Source organism: Panthera tigris, chromosome B1 (genome assembly GCF_018350195.1).
Source record: "Panthera tigris isolate Pti1 chromosome B1, P.tigris_Pti1_mat1.1, whole genome shotgun sequence".
Classification (NCBI taxonomy): domain Eukaryota; kingdom Metazoa; phylum Chordata; class Mammalia; order Carnivora; family Felidae; genus Panthera; species Panthera tigris.
In genome coordinates this window covers 198,342,562-198,359,849 of record NC_056663.1, presented here as the reverse complement: position 1 = coordinate 198,359,849, position 17,288 = coordinate 198,342,562, and the positions used below count along the sequence as shown (strand labels likewise).

General features: G+C 44.2%; 1 protein-coding gene across 13 annotated transcripts in view; it reads right to left on the bottom strand.

Annotated features, from left to right (window-relative positions):
- Positions 1-17,288, bottom strand: part of STK32B (serine/threonine kinase 32B) — a 400,190-nt gene that overhangs the window by 334,442 nt on the left and 48,460 nt on the right. Inside the window, exon 1 of one of the 13 annotated variants that reach the window (XM_042984961.1) lies at positions 16,093-16,157. The exons of 10 other annotated variants lie outside the window; for them this stretch is intronic. The gene's annotated coding sequence lies outside the window, so the exon portion shown is untranslated. Of the gene's footprint in view, positions 1-8,014; positions 8,034-15,763; positions 15,786-16,092; positions 16,158-17,288 lie in introns of those variants that run through there. 2 more of the 13 variants (XM_042984963.1, XM_042984958.1) reach the window with 2 other exon arrangements.

Here is a 17,288-nt window from a genome sequence, read left to right as displayed (position 1 = left end):
GCATGACATATACAAGGCTTGTTCCAGCCCCAAACTGGAAACAACCCAAAACCCTTCAATAGAACAGATTGTAACATACTCAAACACTGAAATACTACCCACCAACAAGAATAAACAATCTACCACTAGGTGAAACAGTAACAGTGATCCCCAGAAACATAATGGTGAATAAAAAGTCACATACAAAAGAAGACAGTGGACAGGTGTGCTTTCACACAAAGTTCCGAACCTGGAAAGGTCCAAATGAAAGTGATGAGGTCAGAGCAATGGTCACCTTTTGGAGCAGGTGAGTGGAGGAGAGCAGAAGGGGGGGTTCTTGGGGCCAGTAACGTTATATTCATGCTATTATTTTTTGGTGTGCCAGAGACTCAACTTATTTTCCTTCTGTTTGTTTTTATTTTTTGTGGTAAGAACACTTCACCTGAGATCTACTCTCTTAACAAATTTTTAAATGTACAATATATTGTTGTTGACTACAAACACAACGTTGTAGCAGACCTCTAGAACTCACTCATCTTGCAAAAGTCAAACTTTACGCCCATTGATTAGTAACGCCCAAATCCCCCCTCCTCCCACCTTCTGGCAACTACCACTCCACTCTTTGATTCTATGAATTTGACTATGTTAGATAACTCATAAAGGGAATCGGGCAAAATTTGTCTTTCTGTGACTGATTTATTTCACTTAGCATAATGTCCTCAAGGTATATTCATGCTGTTACATATTACAGAATTTCCTTCTTTTCTAAGGCTGATAGAATTCAAATGTATGTATACAGATCATTTTAACTTTTTTGAAAGTTTATTTCTTTTGAGAGAGAGACAGAAAGAGAGAGTGTGTGGGAGGGGCAGAGAGAGAGAAGGAGAGAGAGAATCCCAAGCAGGCTCTGCACTGCCAGCGTAGAGCTCAATGTGGGGCTCGAACTCACAAACCATGAGATCATGACCTGAGCCAAAGTCGGACACTTAACTGACTGAGTCACCCAGGCGCCCCCACAACATTTTTGTATCTATTCATCTGTTGACAATCCCTAATAACCACTTACTCTTTTCTAAGTTTTTATTTAAATTCAGTTAATTAACATACAGTATAATATTAGTTTCAGGTGGACAATGTACTGATTCAACACTTCCATACATCACCCGCTGCTCATCATGACCAGTATAATCCTTAATCCCCATCACCTATTTCACCATCCCCCCCTCCCCTCACCTCTCATAACCATCAGTGCATTCTCTATAGTTAAGAGTCTATGTCTTGGTTTTCCTCTATTTTTTTCCCATTGCTCATTGTTCCTTAAATTCCACATGTGAGTGAAAATATACAGTATTTATCTTTCTCTGACATATTCTGCTTAGCATAGTACTCTCTAGATCCATCCATGTTGTTACAAATGACCCCTGAGTAACATTCTAGTATATATATATATATGTGCCCCATCTTCTTTATCCACTCATCAGTTGGTGGACACTTGGGCTGTTTCTGTAATTTTGCTGGTGTAAATAATGCTTCTATAAACATCGGGGGGGGGGTGTGCCCCTTCGAATCCGTATTTTTGTATTCTTTGGATAAATACTAGTAGTGCAAATGCTAGATCATCGGGTAGTTCTATTTGTAACTTTTTGAAGAACCTCCATACTGTTTTCCAGAGTGGCTGCACCAGCCTGCATTCCCACCAGCAGCGCAAGAGGGCTCCCCTTTCCCCACATCCTCGTCAACACTTGCTGTTTCCTGTGGTGTTGATTTTAGCCATTCCGACAGGTATGAGGTGATACCTCATTGTAGTTTTGACATGCCTTTCCCTGATGATGAGCGATGTTGAGCATCTTTTCACGTGTCTGTTGGCCATCTGGATGTCTTCTTTGGAAAAATGCCTATTCGTGTCTCCTGCCCATTTTTTAACTGGATTATTTGGCTTTGGGTTGTTGAGTCTTACAAGTTGGTTACAGATTTTGGAGACTGGACTTTTATCCGATTGGTCATTTGCAAATATCTTCTCACATTCCAGAGGTTGCCTTTTAGTTTTGCTGATTGTTTCCTTTGCTCTGCAGAAGATTTTCATCTTGATGAGGTCCCAATAGTTCATTTTGACTTCGTTTCCTTGGCCGTTAGCAACATGTCTAGTAAGAAGATTGGCTACAGCCAATGTCAAGGAAGTTACTCTGTTCTCTTCTAGAATTTTTATGGTTTCAGGTCTCACACTTAGGTCTTTAATATATTTTGAGTTTATTTTTGTGTATGGTGTAAGAAAGTGGCCCTGTTTCATTCTTCTGCATGATGCTGTCCACTTTTCCAAGAACCGTTTGTTGAAGAGACCGTCTTTTTCCCAGTGGAGATTCTTTCCTGCTTTGACGATTAGTTGACCATGTACGTGTGGGTCCAGTTCTGGGTTCTCTATTCTGTTCCTTGGTGTATGTGTCTGTTTTTGTACCAGTGCCACACTGTCTGAATCACTACCGCTTTGTAACACAGCTTGAAGTCCGGAACTGTGATGCCCCCAGCTTTGCTTTGCTTTTTTAAAATTGTTTTGGCTATTTGGAGTCTTTTGTGGTTCCATACAAATTTTAAGATTGTTTGTTCTAGTTCCGTGAAAAATGTTGGTATTCTGATACGGACTGCATTAAATGTGTAAATTGCTTTGGGTAATATGGGCATTTTAACAATATTTGTCCTTCTAATCCACGAGCATCGAGTATCTTTCCATGTCTCTGTGTCGTCAATTTCTTTCATCAGTGTTTTATAGTTTTCAGAAAGAAGTTGGATCAGTAATCAAAACACTCCACGCAAACAGAAGTCCAGGACCAGATGGCTTCACAGGTGAATTTTACCAAACATTTATAAAGAAGAGTTAGTACCTATTCTTCCCAAACTGTTCCAAAAAAATAGAAAAGGAAGAAAAGCTTCCCAATTCATTCTATGAGGCCAGCATTACCCTAACACCAAAACCAGGTAAAGACACCACTAAAAAAAGAGAGAACTACAGGCCAATATCCTTGAGGAATACAGACACAAAAATTCTCAGTAAAATACGAGCAAAACGAAGCTAACAACACATGAAAAAAATCTTTCACCACAACCGAGTGGGATTTACTCCTGGGTTTCATGGGTGGTTCAATAATTGCAAATCAACCAATGTGATACACTACATTAATAAAAGAGAAGGTAAGAACCCTATGATCCTTTTAATAGACGCAGAAAAAGCATTTGATGAAGTACAACCTACATTCACGATGAAAACCCTTAACGAAGGAGGTTTAGAGGGAACACACCTCAACATAATGGAAGCCATATATGAGAAAACCACAGTTAATATCATCCTAAATGGGGGAACACTGACAGCTCTTCCTCTACGACCAGCAACAAGACAGTGATGCCTCCCTCACCACTGTTATTTAACACAGTACTGAAAGCAATCAGACAACAAAAAAGAAATAAAGACATTTCCAGTCGGCAAGGAAGGAGTAAAACTTTCACTATTTGCACATGACACGATACTATACATAGAAGACCCGAAAGATTCCACCAAAGGAAAAAAAAACTGCTAGAATGGATAAACGAGTTCTGTGAAGTTGCAGGATACAAAGTCAACGTACAGAAATCTGTTGCATTTCCATACACCAATAAAGAAGCAGCAGAAAGGGAAATTAAGCAATCAATCCTACGTAAAACAGCACGAAAAACAGTAAGATATCTAGAAATAAACCTAACCGAAGAGGTGAAAGACCAGAACTCTGAAAATCACCATCCTATTTGGATCTGTCGCTTTATAACATTTTGAAACCAAAAATTTTAAAATAGAACTACTCTACTGCCCAGCAATTGCATGACTAGGTATTTATCCAAAGGATAAAAAAATTCAAAGTGTTTAAAACAACACTATCGACCAGAGCAAATTATGGAAGGAGCCCAAACGTCCATCGACGAACGAATGAGTGAAGAAGATGTGGGTGGGTGTGTGTGTGTGTGTGTGTGTGTGTGTGTGTGTGTGTGTGTTTGTGTGCGATGGATTACTACTCAGCAATCAAAAAGAATACAATCTTGCCACTTGCAACAACGTGGATGGAACCGGAAGGTATTATGCTAAGTGAAATAAGTCAGAGAAGGACAAATATCGTATGATTTCACCCATATGTGGAATTTAAGAAACACAATAGATGAACACAGGGGAAGGAAAGGAAAAATAAGATAAATACAGAGAGAGAGGCAAACCATAAGAAACTCTTAAATATAGAGAACTGAGGGTTATTGGAGGGGAGCTGGGGAGGGGAGGGGCTAAATGGCTGATGGGCATTGAGGAGGGCACTTGGGGGGATGAGCACTGGGTGTTGTATGGAAACCAATTTGACAATAAATTACATTAAAAATTTTTTTAATTAAAAAAAAAAGTATGTCTCCAGCTTTGTTCTTGAGAAGACTGATTTGGCTATCTGTGGCTTTCTGTGGTTCCACATGAATTTTGGAATTGTTTTTCTATTTCTGTACAAAATGTCTTTGGGATCTTGACAGGGATAACAACGAATCTGTAGGTTGCTTTGGACAGTACGGACATTTCAGTACCATTAAGCCTGCTAACCCATGAACACAGGATGCCTTCCCATTTTGTATTTCTGGACATGAACAGTGTCATACAGGTATGTTGACCTTGTGAAGACACCTTGAGCTGTACATGAATGGTTCACGCAACCACCCAGGTGTAGATTATGCTTCGATAAAAACAGCCATAAAAAATAAGACTGCGATGAACAAAAGGCCCATGCATTTTGTCCATGCATATATGAAAAGCAGTGAGTTCATAATGAGCCTCAATAAAAATGGAGAGAGAGAAAAAAAACTCACAGGAAGGACAACACTGAAACTTGCAAAGACACCAACTCTTCTGAGATTTGCTAGAGGGAAGGAGTTACACATTTCGTCTGCCATCTAATATGAATGTTACTTCAGAGTAACCAAGTATCAAAGAGAATGAAGGAAAGTTCTTTCACTTACTAAATACAGAAGGAGTGGTCAAATTAAAATTTACATTTTTTTTAACGTTTATTTATTTTTGAGAGAGAGAAAGAGAGAGGGAGGGAGGGAGCATGAGCAGGGGAGGGGCAGAGAGAGAGGGAGACACAGAATCCGAAGCAGGCTCCAGGCTCCCAGCTCTCAGCACAGAGCCCGACACAGGGCTTGAACCCATGAGCTGTGAGATCATGACCTGAGCCGAAGTCGGATGCTCAACCGACTGAGCCACCCAGGCGCCCCTAAAATTGACAATTTCGCAATTCGTCAGTCAATAGTTGACTCCGGCAATGGTCATGGACAGGTGATAAAATTACCAGGCAGACAGTTAATAAGGACTTTCACAAGGAAGGGATAAGACTGTCACTACCCAACCCACCTACGAAGCTCAGCATCACTAAACACGACATAACTCTAAACTGGATACGGGGCATAGCACCACCGGTGAAAAATCCATGCCAGAAATTATGAGAGTTATACCTAATCCACCCTTCCTATCTAACTTGGGACCTATTAGGGGGAACGAATTAAATGACAAATTAGATGACACCACAATGAAGCAATAATAAAACCTGATACAGAAACATTTTTCAGGACAACTCACCGCCTTCAAAGAGTAAATAGCATGAAAAAGTAATTTTTTAAGAGGAGCTTTGTTTGGATCCTGATTTCAACAAACAATCTACAAAAGCCATATTTTTAGGCAATGGAGGAAATCTGAGTATGGACTGAATGATATTAAGTACTGACTGTTAATTTTATTAAGTGTGGTAAAGATCTCTATCTTCCACTTTATGCAAAAATTCGTTCCAAGTAGCTTGTAGATCTGAGCATAAATGGTAAGACCATACATTTTCTAGAGGAAAACTGGGACTATACTAAATTTCCTTAATGTGATCACAGGTTAACAATAAAACACTTTAGGGGGGCTGAGCAGCTCAGCAGATTAAGCGTCCAACTCTTGATTTTGACGCAGGTCATGATCTCACAGTTGGTGGGTTTGAGCCCCATGTCAGGCTCTGCACTGACAGCTGACACACAGAGTCTGCTAGGGATTCTATCTCTCTCTCCCTCTCTCTACCCCCCCCCCCCCCATCCTCTCTCTTTCTCTCTCTGTCTCAAAAATAAATAAACTTTTAAAAACTTTGTCCCTCAGGGCGCCTGGGTGGCGCAGTCGGTTAAGCGTCCGACTTCAGCCAGGTCACGATCTCGCGGTCTGTGAGTTCGAGCCCCGCGTCGGGCTCTGGGCTGATGGCTCAGAGCCTGGAGCCTGTTTCAGATTCTGTGTCTCCCTCTCTCTCTCTGCCCCTCCCCCGTTCATGCTCTGTCTCTCTCTGTCCCAAAAATAAATAAAAAACATTGAAAAAAAAAATTTTAAAACTTTGTCCCTCTCTCTACTCCCCCCTCATCCTCTCTCTCTCTCTCTCTGTCTCAAAAATAAACTTTTAAAAACTTTGTCCCTCTCCCTACCCCCCCATCCTCTCTCTCTCACTCAAAAATAAACTTAAAAACTTTAAACAACATAAATTGTAATATTAAAACTTAAGAAGTATTTCCACTGAGGTCTGGAACAAAACAAAAATGTCCTCTATCCCTGATGTAATAATTCAATCTACTAGAAAAAAAGGACAAAGGATATCAATGGTCAATAGCCTTTGCCATCTGAAATATCTTCATGACCTTACAGTAAGCAAAGATTTCTTATGCACTAGCCATAAAAAAAGACTAATAAATTAGATTAAATTCAAGAGTGTCCATTCATCAAAAGATGCCATTAAGAGGTAAAATACACAATATAGAATGGGGAAGTTATTTCTGTAAGAGAGCTAAAACCTCCGTGGTAGAGCCTTATATCCAGAGTATACAGAGTATATGACCTATTGGTCAGCAAGAGACAAATTCAATCAAAAAAAAATTGGCAAAGAGACTTGAATAGGTATTTTGCAAAAGAAGCTCTCTAGAAAAAAATACTCATAAAAAAGATGAGAAAATCGTATCGCGAATGACAGAAGATGTAAATTCAATCTGCAATGAAATGTCATTGAACACGTACCAGAACAGCCCAAATCAAAACTGACAGGCAATGACCGCTGTCATTATCTTATGTGTATTATCTTATTATCATATGTGCATCAAGTCAGAATAGAAAGATATAAAGTAGAACAGCCACACAATGGAACATGGCAACAATGAAAATAAACTACAGCTACATGAAGCCCAACGAATGAAAATTACCAACAATGTTGAGGAAATGACGTCAGACACAAAATAACTTCTTTCTTGAGTCTATGCACATAAGGTTCGGAAACAGGAGAAACTAAGCTGTAGCTTTATAATTCATAATAAGGATTCTCTTCAAGGGGCAGACCCATGGTAGAGGCATGAAGGGGTCCTAAGGGCTACTGTTGATATTCTACTCTTAATGGGCTGTTGATCACATGGGTGTGTTCACTTTCTGAAGACGTATCAAGCATTCCACTTAGGCCTTGTGCACTTTTGCAGGTCTCACATTCCAATTAAAAAGTGAACCTTAGGGGCACTTTCTGGCTCAGTCAGAAGAGCATGTAACTCTCAATCTCAGGGTCATGAGTTGTAGCCCCACATTGGGTGTAGCAATTACTATAAGTAAACAAATTTTCTTTGTTTTTAATTTTTTAATGTTTGTTTATTTTTGAGAGAGAGAGAGAGAGAGAGAGAGAGTGAGAGTGAGTGAGAGAGCGGGGGAGGGGCAGAGAGCGAGGGAGACACAGAATCAGAAGTGGGCTCCAGGCTCTGAGCTGTCCGCACAGAGCTCGATGCAAGGCTCGAACTCACAAACTGTGAGATCATGACCTGAGCCAAAGTCAGATGCTCAACCGACTGAGCTACCTGGGTGCCCCAACGTATCTTAAAAAGTTAAAATTAGCACCCATTCATAGAGCTTTATGGAAGTCCTAGCAAACTCAGAATATAGTGAACTTCTTTAACCCAGCCATACTTAAGATCAAACGTCTACAATACACATCATTCTTACTGTGAAATCTTTAGAAGCACTTCCACTGAAGTCAGGAATTAGACAAGAATGCCCTCGGGGCGCCTGGGTGGCTCAGTCGGTTGGGCGCCGACTTCAGCTCAGGTCACGATCTCATGGTCCGTGAGTTCGAGCCCCGCGTCGGGCTCTGGGCTGACGGCTCAGAGCCTGGAGCCTGCTTCCAGTTCTGTGTCTCCCTCTCTCTCTGCCCCTCCCCCGTTCATGCTCTGTCTCTCTCTGTCTCAAAAATAAATAAAACGTTAAAAAAAAAAATTTAAAGAATGCCCTCTATTACCGATGCAATGCAACAATTCAACCTATTGGGGGAAAAACGGGCAAAGCGTATGAATAGACAATGTACTTACTCATTTTGGGTATCTGAAGAAACAGTAAATATCTCAAAACAGATTCAACCTCACTAGCGTCAGAACATGCCATTTAAAAAAATTCACAATACCGGCAAAAATTTAGGGTTTGATAATACCAAGTGCTGACAGGTGTAGGCGACTCTCAAGACTTGTGGGTGGGAGTGCCCATGACCCTTCAGGGGAATGATCTGTTAATACCTTAAAAATTCCAAGATGGCAAACCCTACGACCCAGCAATCCTAGAATTCTTCAGTGCGTATCCTGTGGAATGTGTCTTTCAGAAACTCCCACGGGTGCGCACAAGGAAACCCAAGGAAGAATGCTCGCATCTCCCATCAATAAGGGGATGAGTCAATAAATTGTAGCATAATCGCAGGGAACACTCTTGTAAAGCAGTTAAAATAAGTGAACTGCATCATATGAATAAACATAAAGCATAATGGGAAGTAAGAAAAGCAAGATGCAGAGGGATCTGACTTGATTTGGGTGGAGTTTAAAAATAGGATACATTGCTTTGGGTTACATAACCTTAGGCGAATTATACAAACCCCCATGGAAATGTGTGCGGTCATCTCTGGGGCAGGTGAGGAGCTGTCCAGTGTGACAGGCAAGGGGCTTCAAACGTGCCTACCATGTTTCGCTTGTTACACTGGGGAAGGAGACACTGGTGTGCATTATACTATTTCCATACCTGTGTTTGACACATTTCACCAAAAAAAAAAAAAAAAAATCAATAGCAAAAGAGCGACCTTGTTCCTGAGCCCTCAAGTTCATGAAGGACCCTAGACAGACCCCTTGGGAATGTCCGGGCTCGGCTGTATCTGGTCATCTCTTAGGCGTCACAGTTTTCACACAGGTCTAGAGAGAGAGTGGTACACCCTTGAGCATCTCCCCTTCTGCGAGTTGGTCACAGCAGTCAGCCAGTCGGTGGAACCACAGCCAACCCCAGATGATGCCGGAAAGGGTAAAGGACAGGGAACAGAAGCCCAAAATGGCGAAGGCTTATTAGGACAGAGCAGGTGTATTTCCGAGAACTCCAACTCTGCGGTTCGCTTGAAGCCAATTTTGCTTCCTCCCGCAGCTGTTCCCGTGGTATCACTTGCCTGTGGAAAGCCATTTACATCTTCTTCCTTCAGAACACACGTCTGGAGCCTGATTTCTGCGTTCGTCACGCTGGAACACTGATCTGGAGTCGAGTCAAGGGACCGGGCCGGACTCCAGCTCTGAGAGCGGACTAGCTCCACAGGAATGCTAGCCAAGTGGCAGGTCGTAGGTCCCGTCACCGAAGACGCTCCTGGCTCCTCTGGCAACACCTGCCTGGACACTGGGTCCGCTGGGAGGGTGTGTCAGTGCCCTGGGGCAGCAAAGTACCGCAGACTGGGGGGCTCAGACAACAGAACTTTACTCTCTCAAATCAGAGATCAATGTGTTGCAGAATGAGCTCCTTCTCTTTTTTTTTTTTAATTTATTTGAGAGAGAAAGAGAGAGAGAGAGACAGAGACAGAGAGAGACGTGGGAGGGGCAGGGAGACAGGGAGAGAGAGAATCTCAAGCAGGGTCCACACCATCAGAGCAGAACCCAGTGCAGGGCTCGAACCCATGAACCATGAGATCATGTCCTGAGCCGAAAACCAAGAGTCGGACACTCAACCGACTGAGCCACCCAGGCGCCCCAGAATGCACTCCTTCTAAGGCTGTGTGGGCTGGGGCTGGGGGTGGGGGTGGGGAATCTGTCCCAAATTTCTCTCCCAACTTCTGCAGGTGGCTGGTGATCTTTGGTGTTTTGGGGGATTGTAGAAGCATCCCCCCAATCCCTGCCTTCATCTCCGCATGGGGTTCCCCTTGTGTACGTGTCTGTGCCCAAACTTCCCTTGTTCGTGAGGGCACAGACGTATCAGATTAGGGCTCACCCTGCCGATCCCGCTTTAACCCTGTTCTGTAAAGACCCTATCTCCAAACAAGGTCACAGTCTTCGGCCTTGGAGGTGAGGACTTCAGCACTTAGATTTCGAGAGGATACGATTCAACACATCCCCTAACTTGTCTCACTAAAGCAGAGACTGCATGGGGGCCTCAGTTACATCATAGCACGGTCAGGCCATGTTAACGAGGGACTGCTTCTTGTTCACGAGTCCCCAGAACCCAGTTCAAAGCCTGGATTTGGTAGAAACCATGTAAATTGTTTGCTAAACAAATGAGTACATTTTTTCTAATGCCTTTGGAGGGGCGCCTGGGTGGCTCAGTCGGTTGAGCGTCCGACTTCGGCTCAGGTCATGATCTCCCAGTTTGTGGGTTCAAGCCCCGCGTCAGGCTCTGTGCTGACAGCTCGGTGCCTGGAGCCTGCTTTGGATTCTGTCTCTCTCTCTCTCTCTCTCTCAAAAAATAAATAAACATTAAAAAAAGGTCTTAATGCCTTTGGATTCTGTCATTTTTGGTGCATATTCCTTTCTCCTTCACTGGCTGACAGAACGTCTTTGTGTTCCCTCCTCTCCTCCACACATTGGATCAGGCACAGTCCCCTCCATCCAAGACAGGTACTGAATGACAACAACAACTAACATGTTTCCAGCTCGCTTTCTCTGTGCCAGGGACTCTGCTACGAGTTTTGCAAGGAATGGATCATCTAATTCTCATGACAACCTCGCAAGTTAAATACAACCAGCTGTGTTCTACAGGTGAGAAAACTGAGTCACGGTGACTTTCAGTAACTTGCCCAGAGTCGTGCAAAGCGGTGGGGCGACTATACTGGCAAAGGGCAGGGATGCGTCTGCCCTGTCTACCCCTTCCCTCTGGGCTTAGATGCTGTCTGCGGCACAGCAGGAACTCCAGCATTAACACGGCCAATGTGCTTTTTATTTTTTTTTTAATCTTTTTTTGCATTTATTTAATTTTGAGAGACAGAGAGAGACACCGGGAGCAGGGGAGGAGCAGAAAGAGAGGGAGACACAGAATCCGAAGCAGGCTCCATCCAGGTTCTGAGCTGTCAGCACAGAGCCGGATGTGGGGCTCGAACCCATGAACCGTGAGATCATGACCTGAGCCGAAGTCGGATGCTTGCCCGACTGATCTTTCTCTTTTTTTTTTTGTTTTTAATTTTTTTTTTTTTTTGGCCATGTGCTTTTTAGTGTTAGAAGCAGAACACTCACGATAATAAAAAGGGACACTGCATTGAGGGGACACTGGAAAAACAGTGCAGCTCTGGGCACACTGGGACTAAGTAAAGTAAGGTTACTTTATCAACAAGTATCTGTCAAATGAAATGAACTCGGACCTGTCCTACTTGAGGGTATAGAGCTTAATCACCACATAGCACTTAGCAAGATGGATTTGCAAACACATGGGGCTTTTGCTAGAAAAGCCTGCTCCTGGCTTTTCTACAGCAGTTCCCATCAGACAGGAATTTCTGTTGCAATTCTACCACTGCACAGACAGTTATTCAGCTCAAGAGGGTGGAAATGTAAATTAAAGAAAAAAAATTTTTAAAAAAACCTCTCTGAGAAGGCTAAGTCATTATGATCTGTAATTGGGGTACAAGATGGGATAAAATTTGTATTCTATCAGAGATGATGATAAAGGAGTCATTTCTATCGCTCCATTCTTGAAAACAATAACGGAGTTTCCAATGAACGTTCATATCAATAATGGTCTTAATTATTCATTCCCTTTTTGTGAGCCAAATGCCTTTTCTTTCGGCATACACAAAAGAGGGAATTTTAGTTTCTTTCTTTCTTCATTCTCTTCCTTCTTTCCTCCCTCCCCGCCCCCCACCTTTCAGAGAAACAACATGAATACATAAAGTCCGGAATCCGTGCACCGGATCCCCTGCTGCGGAAAGGTGCAGACCCTCCTGGGAAGCCACGGGGCATGCCCCGAATCTTCCTGGCATGACAGCATCTCGGGATTGAGAGGAATCTCATCCTCTTGCACCCGTGTTCCTGCAATGCCGCCTCTCTGATCAGTGGCCATTCTGGGTTGGACACTTCCTGTGGCCCATGCCAGCTGTCCTTCCAGCTCTCCAGAGGATGCTTAGCTCCGCTCGTGTAATTTGGACCTCGGTAGCAAGAACCCAGGGACCACTGGCTGTACCGGCCTTGTCACTTCACAACTGTGTGGCCTTGTGCAAATAACTCAACCTCTCTGTGCCTCACCTCAGAGGACACACATGGAAACCCTCTGACTTCTCTTTGGACTATTCAGTGGTTTTATTTTTTTTTTAATTTTTTAAAATGTTTTTATTTATTTTTGAGACAGAGAGAGACAGAGCACGAGCAGATCTCACAGACCGCGAGATCGTGACCTGAGCCGAAGTCGGACGCTCAACCGACTGAGCCGCCCAGGCGCCCCTCGGTGTTTTCATTTTTAAAAAACTGAATTAGACATTCAATTGTAAGATCCAAACACTTCACATAAAAACCCAGATTCCTGGCTTCTTCAGAAGAGCAACGATCTGGCCACCCTTGACAGTTTCCTCCAGGGGCGACAATGTGCTGGAGCTGGGTGGTGGCCGCCCGCCCCGGCTGGGACAGATGCCTCCAGAAAACAAAGGCACCAACCACCAGAAGGAGGCTCCCCTCATTCCTGTGAGTGCCGTCCCAAGGGCAGCTGAGCTGGGGACTGTGACATACACTCGACCCTCATCCTGTTGGTAGTAGCTGGGTGTCTGGACCAATCCCTTTGTCTGGGATGTTCTCCCAACTAACTTTACTCTTTGAAAGCATAGCCATCCTTCAAGACCATGTTCATGGACCGCCTCCTCCACGCTGCCTTCCTCTATCCCTGTAACCCCCAGATCCAAGGCAGTCTCCCTCTTTTCACTGCCTCTAACTCCTAGACTCAACACTGCTATGCCCCTTTTCACCTCCCACCTAACCGTGAACGAACACACACACACACACACACACACACACACACACACACACACACCAGACTACAGGCTTCTGGACAGTACAGGCTCTAATTCATTTGTGTTCCCCAATGTAGCACAATCTGTCAATGGTGGGCAGAATAATGGCTCCCCAAAGATGCCCACATCCTACCTGCTGGAATCTATGAATGTCGCCTTACGAGGCAAAGAGTAATTAATGTAGCAGGTAGAATTGTGGTTGGTAATCGGCTGACATCTGGTTAGGGATATTTTTTCTGGATTATCCGGGCGGGCCCGAGGTAATCACGAGGATCCTAAAATGTACAGAGGGAAGCAGGGAAGTCAGAGTGATGTACCATGAGAGGTCTCAACCGGCCACTGCTGGCTTTGAAAAGAGAACGAAGCCACAAGCCCAGGAATGCAGGCAACTCACAGAAGCTGCAAAAGGCAAGAAACAAGATCCTCCCCTGGAGCCTCCGGAAGGCAGCAGCCTTGCTGACGCTTTAATACCAGCCCAGCGAGACGCGTTCCAGACGCCTGATGACCAGAACTACTGGAAAATTAATTCGTGTTGCTTTAAGTCAGTGGTGATGGTAATTTGTTAGGGCAGCAATAGGAACCTGATACACCCACTTTCCACACACGGTAGGTGCTCAATATACGCCTACAGATGCTGAATCTGACAGCATCTTCTTCCCCTGGGTCCCAGAATCCCACAAAGACAAGGATGCTTTGGCCCTCACCCCACACTGTTGACTCACCAGGGCACACAAGTGAACTAATGAGAAACCTACTCGGAACAGAGGGAGCAGCCGGAAAACAGGAGGAGTGTGTGCAATGTGGCTTCAGAAGATGGAGGCTAGAACCTTGGCCCATCATGTCATACCTATGGTAACCTCAGGTTGAGTTTCTTCCCTGGTAAGTCTCAGTCTCCTCGCCTGTAAAAGGGGGCCAGCAGCACTCCCTAGAGAATTACTGTGATACGTAGCTGGCACACGCATGAAATCTATTTCAAATGCTTCACACACACGTCCACATACACACCACATACTCATTGTAAACTCCTAGGATAGCGTTTCAACCCACTCTCTGCTGCTGACAGTGGGTTCTGTAACCAGGGCAATATTTCTGCCTCTCAACCAAGACGTGCTCGAGTGGTGGATTAGCCCTGGGGCTGTACTTATTCCATGGGTCCTTCTGTTACATGAGTAATACCTGGAGATCTTAACGCCCTGACTCTTGTCCTACACTACTGTGACGAAAACAACTCTCTGCTCTAAGTCACTGACCTGAACACCCATTGTACCCATCGCCATGCACACCTTTTGCACTGCAACTTTTTGGCTCCTCCCATGAAGGGATGGAACCCATCTGCCCCCTCCTTGCATCTGAGAGGGCCTGAAGATTTGATTTAGCCAATGAAATGTGGTGATAATCATAGTGTGCCCCTCACCAGGCTGGGCCAAGAGGCCTTATATAACAAAGCCCCTTCTCCTGGGACCTTGCATGATCTATGAACAAACACAGGCTAGCCAGTTGACAGATGAGAGACCGTGTAAAATAGATTATTCACCCCAGCCAAGGCCATCCCAGACCAGCCACTGTCTAGCTGAGCCTCCAGCTGAATGCAGACACCTGCGTGAACCCACACAAAATGAGCTGAGCCTAGTCCAAATCAGCAAGAATGACCAGCCAACTTGCAGATTCTTACGCAATGATAAAAGTTTATTGTGAAAAGCCCCTGAGTTTCGGGGAGGTTTGTTATGCAGCAATAGCTAACTGATACACATTGCTTTCTTACTCATTAGTGACTAGAGAAGCATCTAAATCGCATATCCAGATGACTAATGACTGAGTGACTGGGTGCCACTGGCATACGAACCTTTAAAGCCTTTAAAAGCTATAAAAACTACTCCTCTGAAAAGAATCTGATCAGAATCAACCACGTTAGAGACGAAAATTCACGTATCGCTTCATGAAAATAGGCCCAGCTCCCAGATTCCCCTTCTACCTGTACTTTAGTGCCTGGAGTCTGGAGCATCGGTGACAAAAACAGGTTTGGCAGGAACAGGGGGTGCCTGGGAAGACCCTAACAGTCCACTGGGGGCAGTCAGAGATTCTTCCTTTGTGGATATGACGAATTCCCACCGAAACGGCCCCCTTCTAGGTGGAGCTAATGTGTCTTCTTGAGCAAGGGAGGAGTCGGACGGTACCATTTAAATTCTACAAACGCGGCAAGTGATGTCATCAAGTCAGAATAGCAAGTCCTGCAACCTTCCCTGGATCTTTCTGCCCACAGACAAGCTGACTCATCAATAATTCATGGCAAACTGCCTTTCTGATAAATCCAAAAACTAACCGAAAGGCTACTGTACCCCGGGAAGAAGCGACACCACAATCACTGAAACAGGCAGGGAGATCTGAGACATCCTCTTCCCAGAATGCCTCCCCCTCCCCCACGGCGCCACAGGATCAGGGAGACCACCTAGCTCCCAGTTTCTTCCATGGGAGGGTTGACTCACATATCCAGCGCCCCAACTTTCTCAAGGTGGGGGTGGGAGGGGGTCCCTGGAGAACTGGCTTTTGTCTTTCCAGTCTTGAATACCACTCTGGCAAGTCTAGCCACCTGAGGGAAAATAAAGGTAATGGTTTGGGCTGGTAGATACCAGAGACCCACTCCTCTGCTCAGCACAGAGTGTGAAAACAGAGCATCCCATCTCTCTGCTTCCTCCTGGGGAGAGAAACAATTGATGTGTGCATTAAATGCACCAACTTCTCCAGGGGTCCCCAAAGAACAGGCATCTGACCTTCCAGTCTTGAAGCCCTGACAGGTCTGGTATAGTGTAGTTACCTAGGAACAGAGTCGGTGGTTTGGACTGGTAAACATCTCCCGGCTCAACAAGACCAACTGGACAAAAGCCACAGCTGCAAGCTTCTCCCTGTCCAGGGAAAGAATGGGTAGAAACCCCCAGATTATCTGGCTAGGCTGATTGGTGAAGTCTCCTACCCGTATGAGGCCAGTCGGTAAATACTGGGAGAGTTGCCTGCTTTGTGTAATGCACAGACACCAACAGAGAGTCAAGGAAAATAAAGAATCAGGCAAAGATGTTCCACATAAAGTAGCAAGATAAACCTCCAGAATCTGACCATAATGAGGCAGAGTTAGATGATTTATCTGACAGAGAAGTCAGACTAATTGTCATAAATATATTCACCAAGGTCAAGATAATAGCATATGCACAATGTGAGAATTTTAACAAAGAGACAGAAAATATTTTTTTTTAAATACCAAACAGAAATCACGGAGCTGAAGGACACAGTAACTTACCTGAAAATTCACCCGAGGGGTACAGCTTTAATTAGATAAAGCCGAAGAAAGGATCAGTGAATTCAAAGACAGGTCATTGGAAATAATTCAATCAGAGAAGCAAAAAAGAAAAGGAGTATGTATTAATAAAGCCTTAGGGATTTATTCTTGTCATTTTTTGTTCTTTTTTTTATAACTTTTTTTATTTGAGAGAGAGAGCATGTATGCACAAGGTGGGGGAGGGACAGGAAGAGAAGCGGACAGAGGGTCTGAAGCGGGCTACATGCTGACAGCACAGAACCTGATGCAGGGCTCGAACTCACAAACCACAAGATCATGACGTGAGCTGAAGTTAGATGCTTAACCAACTGAGCCACCCAGGAGCCACCCAGGCTCCCCAAGCTTTACAGACTCATAAGATAACCCCAAAGTAATGTATGCATTACAGGAATCCCAGAAGGAAGAAAGAAAGGGCCGGAAAGATTATTTAAGGAAACAATGGCTGAAAACTCGCTAAGATTTCTCTCTGGGGGAAAGAAATGAACATCCAGATCTAAGAAGCCCAAAAGATAACACATAAGAGGAACCCAAAGAAATCTACACTGAGACACATTATAATCCAATTGTCAAAAGTCAACGATAAAGAGACCATGTTGAAAGAAGCAAGAGAAACGTGACTCGTCATGTACAAGGGGATTCCCATAAAACAGTCAGCAGACTTTTTGGCAAAAACGTTGCAG